The following is a 6,000-nucleotide window of genomic DNA, read 5'->3' on the forward strand; positions in this document are numbered from 1 at the left end:
TAGAAAAGTTGAAGTATAATAATCTCCAGCACTGTTTCATTCGCAATCCAACCGAGCCTCAACAAAGTGTAAATTTTCGCCTGCTTGAACCGTGTAATAAATCGAATTCACACTCGCGTTAACCAGTTAGATACACCTATTAAGCATCGCATCCGGGGAGTAATTCGCAGGGAGGAGGTGATTTCCCTTTCGAACGAAAGAGGGTGGAGCCTTCGTCGAGCTTCGATCCTCCAGGCGAAAGATCGGATTAAACGCCCGGAGCAAAACGAGTGCGCGTGAATTGGCACCTCCGTGGACCCTGCAGCCAGCCGAGATGAGAATGCTACAGCGAATCGGCCAGCGTAAAAAAAAAAATCGTCGTAAGGGTATGCAACGTGCTGTTTCGCCCTTGAACGTGGCAATTGGCTAGCTGATAGCGTAAATAAAGACCTCGGACAGCTGTTGCGAGTCACTGATTAATGAAACAACTCGCTGCCCAACTATGCCCCCAATCTGGATAAGGGGCATAGCCCGTGGACGTGGATTACGTCCGCGGCCGTGGGCAGTGCAGGACGCGCGTCAGGTAATAGAAAATAGAAATTGAAAGAACGAGGTGGAGTGAAAGCAGGCCGTTTCGTTTGCCACGTGATATCGTATTGGTTTTTATGAACGAGCTATGAGTTGTCGGCTTGCATTACGGCTTGGTAATTCCAAGATATCTACTCGCGAAATTGAGTAACTAATTAATTAGAAAATATATAAATAATGTCTGGGTTTAGGGGTGAACTAAGTTTAAGGTTCGGTAAGACTCGTTGTAAGAAACTTAAAATAATTCGTTTTAGCTTTTAGCAATTTTTACCAAGTTCAATAGTTGAGGTACGTCTACGCGACGACACTTTTGTGCCTAGATCAAGTGTATGCGACACTGAAATTAATTTCCGGAAGATTGGAAACTGCCTAGGGCAGTCCGCGACACTGGATTTGACCTATCGTCGCGGGAGTTGCAGCTAGAGCTAGACTGAAGACACTGCAACTTGCTCTAGCTAGGCGCAAAAGGCACTTGATCTAGACACAAAAGTGTCGTCGTGTATAAGGACCTTTGCCTCACAAAGGTTAAAGTCAATATTGTCGATATTATAGAAATAAAGATAACATTACCTATCACCGCAAAAAATTGTCTTCAAACTCACTTTACTGTCATCAGTGTTGGGTACTAATCAAATAAAAAATTATTTAAATAAATATCGAATGAAAATTACTTTGACTTTAGATTATTCGACGCATAACGAATATTTTTTTTAACTTTTTTTTATTCCAATGCAAATTTTACCCATCTCTGGCTGTCATATTAAACTGCACTAAAAAAGCTTCAAGACATCATGCTCTATTATTTTAAGAAGAAGAATCGATAAGATATTTGTTTCACGACGATCTGAACATTTTGTCAAAATTATTTTTCTTCTATTCTACACGGCTCTCTCAAAGTGTTCGCAAGTTTCTGACGAGCAGGTCTATAGGGACTCTCACTATATAATTATAGCAAGTCAAACGTTCTTTCACGTTCGTCACCGCCACGTGTAGGGGAGACCGGGTTGGTTGTCACACGAGTAGGTTGTCACAACCGCTATAACAGAGAAACTAGAAACAATAGGAATGTACTAATAATCTATGGCGACGCGTCAACATATCGCTGCCTCCTTCCCCCATCACTCAATTCGCTGCAGAGTCGCATGAAGACACATGTCATTGTTATCCTGCGCTCGAAGTACATTACGCCGTATTTTTTATCAAGTAAGTATAGGTTGCTTCTTAGTATTGACTATAATATTGTTGCATTATCCTCGTAGTTTAGAGATTTTTCTAACCTACAGTAACGATTTTTTTGCATTTTTAAACATTTTAATACATGAGCAGGGTGGTGGGATAGTTTAACGGTTTGGGTCAAGTTGTCACAGAATTTTTAGAAAGAAGAACAAAACAAAATGAGTTATTTTATCCGACAAAGGAAAACATAATAAAAACAGAAAAGTGTAAAAAATTATTAAAGGTGAAAAAGAAAATGAAGAAGACTTTTGCCACGTGTGCTTGTCTCTGTATTCAGAAAGCAAACCCAGAGGAATTGGTGTTCAGTGATAAAGTTGTAAACCGTTTGTTAATAATGTTTCTAAATTTAATTTTGTGTTCAAGACTACAGCATTTATAGCGACAATAAAAAATGATATTACTTCCCTAATTGAATCGGCTTTTTATTAACAAACTAAGCTATCTAAACTTGTGGCAACCAACCCAGCCTCGGGTTAAGTTGCCACAGAATAGTTCCTGCTAATAATGTGACTCAGCTCCCAATCTGATTGACAAAATCCACAGGACCAATTTTTTTTATAAAGTCGGACGTACGTAGTTTATATTAATCTAAGTCTGAGTGAACATCCTTGCAACTATAACCCGTAAAAAATCAAAATAAGCAAATGAGACAACCATACCCGGTCTCCCCTACTTAGGCACCAAAGGTATTGAATATTCGTGTCTAACAATAAGTGATAACGCAGAGCTGCAGCGCGTGCGAAAATTCTCCATTGCAGGTTGCTGTCGAGCAGTCTGAACTGCCGGATATGTATCGGCCAGGAAAATGATTCCGAAGCAAACGTCGATGTAATCGTAGGTCAGCAAATGTAGACCCAGCAGCAGGTGTAGCTTCGTTTCAGCCCCGCCGCGCCGGACGTAGGGTAGGTAATGTCTTTCGGGCCTGCTACGCTTCCAACTCGCTTCCTTTTCCTTACTTTAAGTGCGAGTTCGTTACATCTACCACAGCGAGAGAACCTTATCGGAAGATCTGAGCTTCTCCGAGCCGCGTTTATTAATTATGCTTGATTCACGGTATAATTTGGCTAGCTTCGATAATTGGCAGCAAGTACCTAATAAGGTCGAGCATATAAATTTCAAGGGGATAACGTGTTTAATTGCAACCTCGATTCTCGTTATCGATCAACATCCAGCGCTAACCCTATTAAATCATAATTGATATTCTATGCTTCTTTGAAGCTTCTTGAAAAAAAGGAGTACCTACCGCAGTTGCTAAACACGAAACTTAACATTACTTTATAGTTTCGTATGGTCTCTGAACAGGCGGAATTTAAATTCTGAATGCTTTAATACTACTCGTTCAATTCTCCGTAGGTGTATCAGCGGGATAAGTACACTTCCCGATTGAAATGTTCCTGAAAGATCGCCAATAATTTCACTACAAAATTATTAACTTGTTTAGCCCAAGTGATCATTTTTAAGGAAAGGAAAAATTCAATGGCCTAGATTCTGTTAATTATTCTGTAACCTGTTGGTTAGAAATAACTCCAAGTTATTAGAGGCCAGAACACAGTTAAAACATCAGTTCAAAGTATTTCGATACCTATGTTGGGTTTCAACAAATTTCTATAGAACTTTTTAAATTTAATGAAAACCGCTAATGCCATCCATTGAAACAATATTTAACCTGGAAGCTGTATATTTCCTCTACAAAACAGAGGCATCAGTATTGGAATCCACTAACGGATTGTCAAGTTAAAAAATGGCAGTACCTTTTGTCACTTCGTGGCAGAAACACAATGGAAGAAAATTTTTTTTAGCGAAAAAACAGGCCTGTGTGCTGCAGCATCCACCGTATTCGCCGGACTTATCGCCATGTGATTATTTCCTATTCCCAAACCTCAAACTGGCCATGAAAGGAACGTTTTATGACAGTGTTACGCAGATCCAAGGCGCGGTGACAAGTGTCATTCAGGCGATTCCGCAAAATGATACAAAAAAATCTATGCTGGCACTAGTCGAACGTGCCCAGCGGTGTATTGATGCAGAAGGGGTGTATTTTGAATAAAAAAAAATAATTTTGGCAAAATAACTAATTTTCTTCTTTTAATTTAAAAAGTTCCGTTACTTCTCCAACATACTGTGCATGAGTAACTGCGAAGGATATTATTTTTGTAACTTCAGCAGGACAGATAGTAGAAAAATTAACGACAAAATTTCGCGACACGTTCCAACGAGAAAACACTTTTCCCCGGGGAAGGATTGGCCGGAATGTATCGCCCGTGTACGCGAGCTCGTTTCATGCTTTCATCCGACGGTACGCTCCTTACCGTTTCAACGCCTTCATTGGTATCTTTCGGCACCGGATTACGCAGCCGCTGGCAACATCTCATCTTCATCGTGCCGTTGAATGTAATGAGAAAATAACACGAAATTACACACCCTGACCGAGTGTGCCCCGACCGGTCTACCGCGTTTGGTCTTCAATTCCAACTGCCACGGACGCGTCGAAGAGGAAGTAGGGGAAGGTCGAACGGCCCGCCAGCAAATATTAAGCCCGTTCAACCTCGTTAAAAGCGAAATTACGTTAGAGAAATATTGAATCGCACTCTATAAAATTGTCCCTAAATCTTAAATTGGTACATGCACCTTTTAGCAACATCCTCAGTGAAAGTTCATCCTACCTGCGTTGTGTTGACAGTGAAATGGTCAGTGTTACAGTTTGCCCCTTGAAGGATCTCACGACATTTGCACCAAAAGAAGTTATATGAGTTGAATTTAAGTCGTATAACTTCATAGTAACTCTCGAGTGGCTAAGGAAGTGAGTAAAATCAGGTATTTACCAGGAACTTCAACATCAACGTGAGTGAAGCCTTATTAAACTATAAATGATTGCCTGGCAACAGGCGTGAATAAGAATTTCCTTGCCCATTTCTAATTGAGATATCAAACGCAAAGACGTTGTTAGCCTCTTAACGGCCACTTAACCAGTCTACCTCCTCAACGCATCGTCCAAACACTCGAAACATAGCCTCAGGCTACCTATAGTTGACACTGCAAGCGAGCCTAGGTGCTCGAAACGTGTATTCCTTTAGACGCCTACCCTGAACAGCTTCGCATTCATTTTTATAGAATCACGAATCATCGTTAGGATAAACGTGTCATGACGCTGGAAGAGTCACCTCCAGGTGGTAAGAATGGTAGTTCAGTATAATCTCGGAAGAATGGCATCAACCAGTCGGTTTACATTTTGCGTATTAATTAAAGACACCAGAAATTCAAATTTCCAACCACGGCAATTCGTTTGACAATCTCCTGTACTGTTTCCTGTATTTGAGATTTCTGATAGATGCCCAAACACAATTTTGTACTATCTACTTATTTCTCAAAGCACAGAAGTCGTATTCCTGTTGATGCATGTTTCAGGATTAGGATCAACTCCACCAATTCTCGTATGTTCAACATCCTAAATTCATTCTAATTATATTTCTAAATATTATTTCATATTTGTAACAAAAAGTTTCCACGAAGGTGAACGCAATTACGATTCACCGACTCGTACCTCAAGAATTCATAAACCACCTTCGTTTCAACCTATATCAGCAAATCTACTCGCCATACTACCTAGCCTTACACTTTTAAGTTTCACCGAGTGACGATTGCTACCTATCCTGACGTTTGCTGTAAAAGCAACTTTCTTTTGCAGTAACTTCAAACTTCAAACTATGTGTGAAGGATTCAGAAGCAAAACAGTGTAAGTCCCACTTTCCCTGAAATGAGTTACTCTTTATTGTCAAAATTTCCAGTTGATAAATCAATTAAGACACCATGTACTTTCATACGTAAGCAATAAATAGCGTTACTCATATTGAACACGGTATTATTAATTATTCCGAGGACGAACTGTGTAAATCTCCGTTTTTGGATTTACACTGTTTGGCTTCTGAACCCTCCGCATTTCAACCACATCTACCTATCTGCCACTTTACACCTTACACCCCAAAGTTCCATCAATATTCCAGCAGGAATCACCCCGCGCATAGTGCAACCTAGAATCCATCAATCATCGCCTGCATCGGAGGACGCCAGCTCCTGCAACTCGGTGAACCGATCACGTTGGCTAGGGGAGCAGTCATTGAGCTCGTTTGTCGCGTGGCTGGGTCGAGATTTGTCGGGGACAGCCGAGCGGCGGGTTCGAAGAGAGGGTTCGCGACCCGG

This window comes from Andrena cerasifolii, chromosome 7 (assembly GCF_050908995.1).
Source record: "Andrena cerasifolii isolate SP2316 chromosome 7, iyAndCera1_principal, whole genome shotgun sequence".
Classification (NCBI taxonomy): domain Eukaryota; kingdom Metazoa; phylum Arthropoda; class Insecta; order Hymenoptera; family Andrenidae; genus Andrena; species Andrena cerasifolii.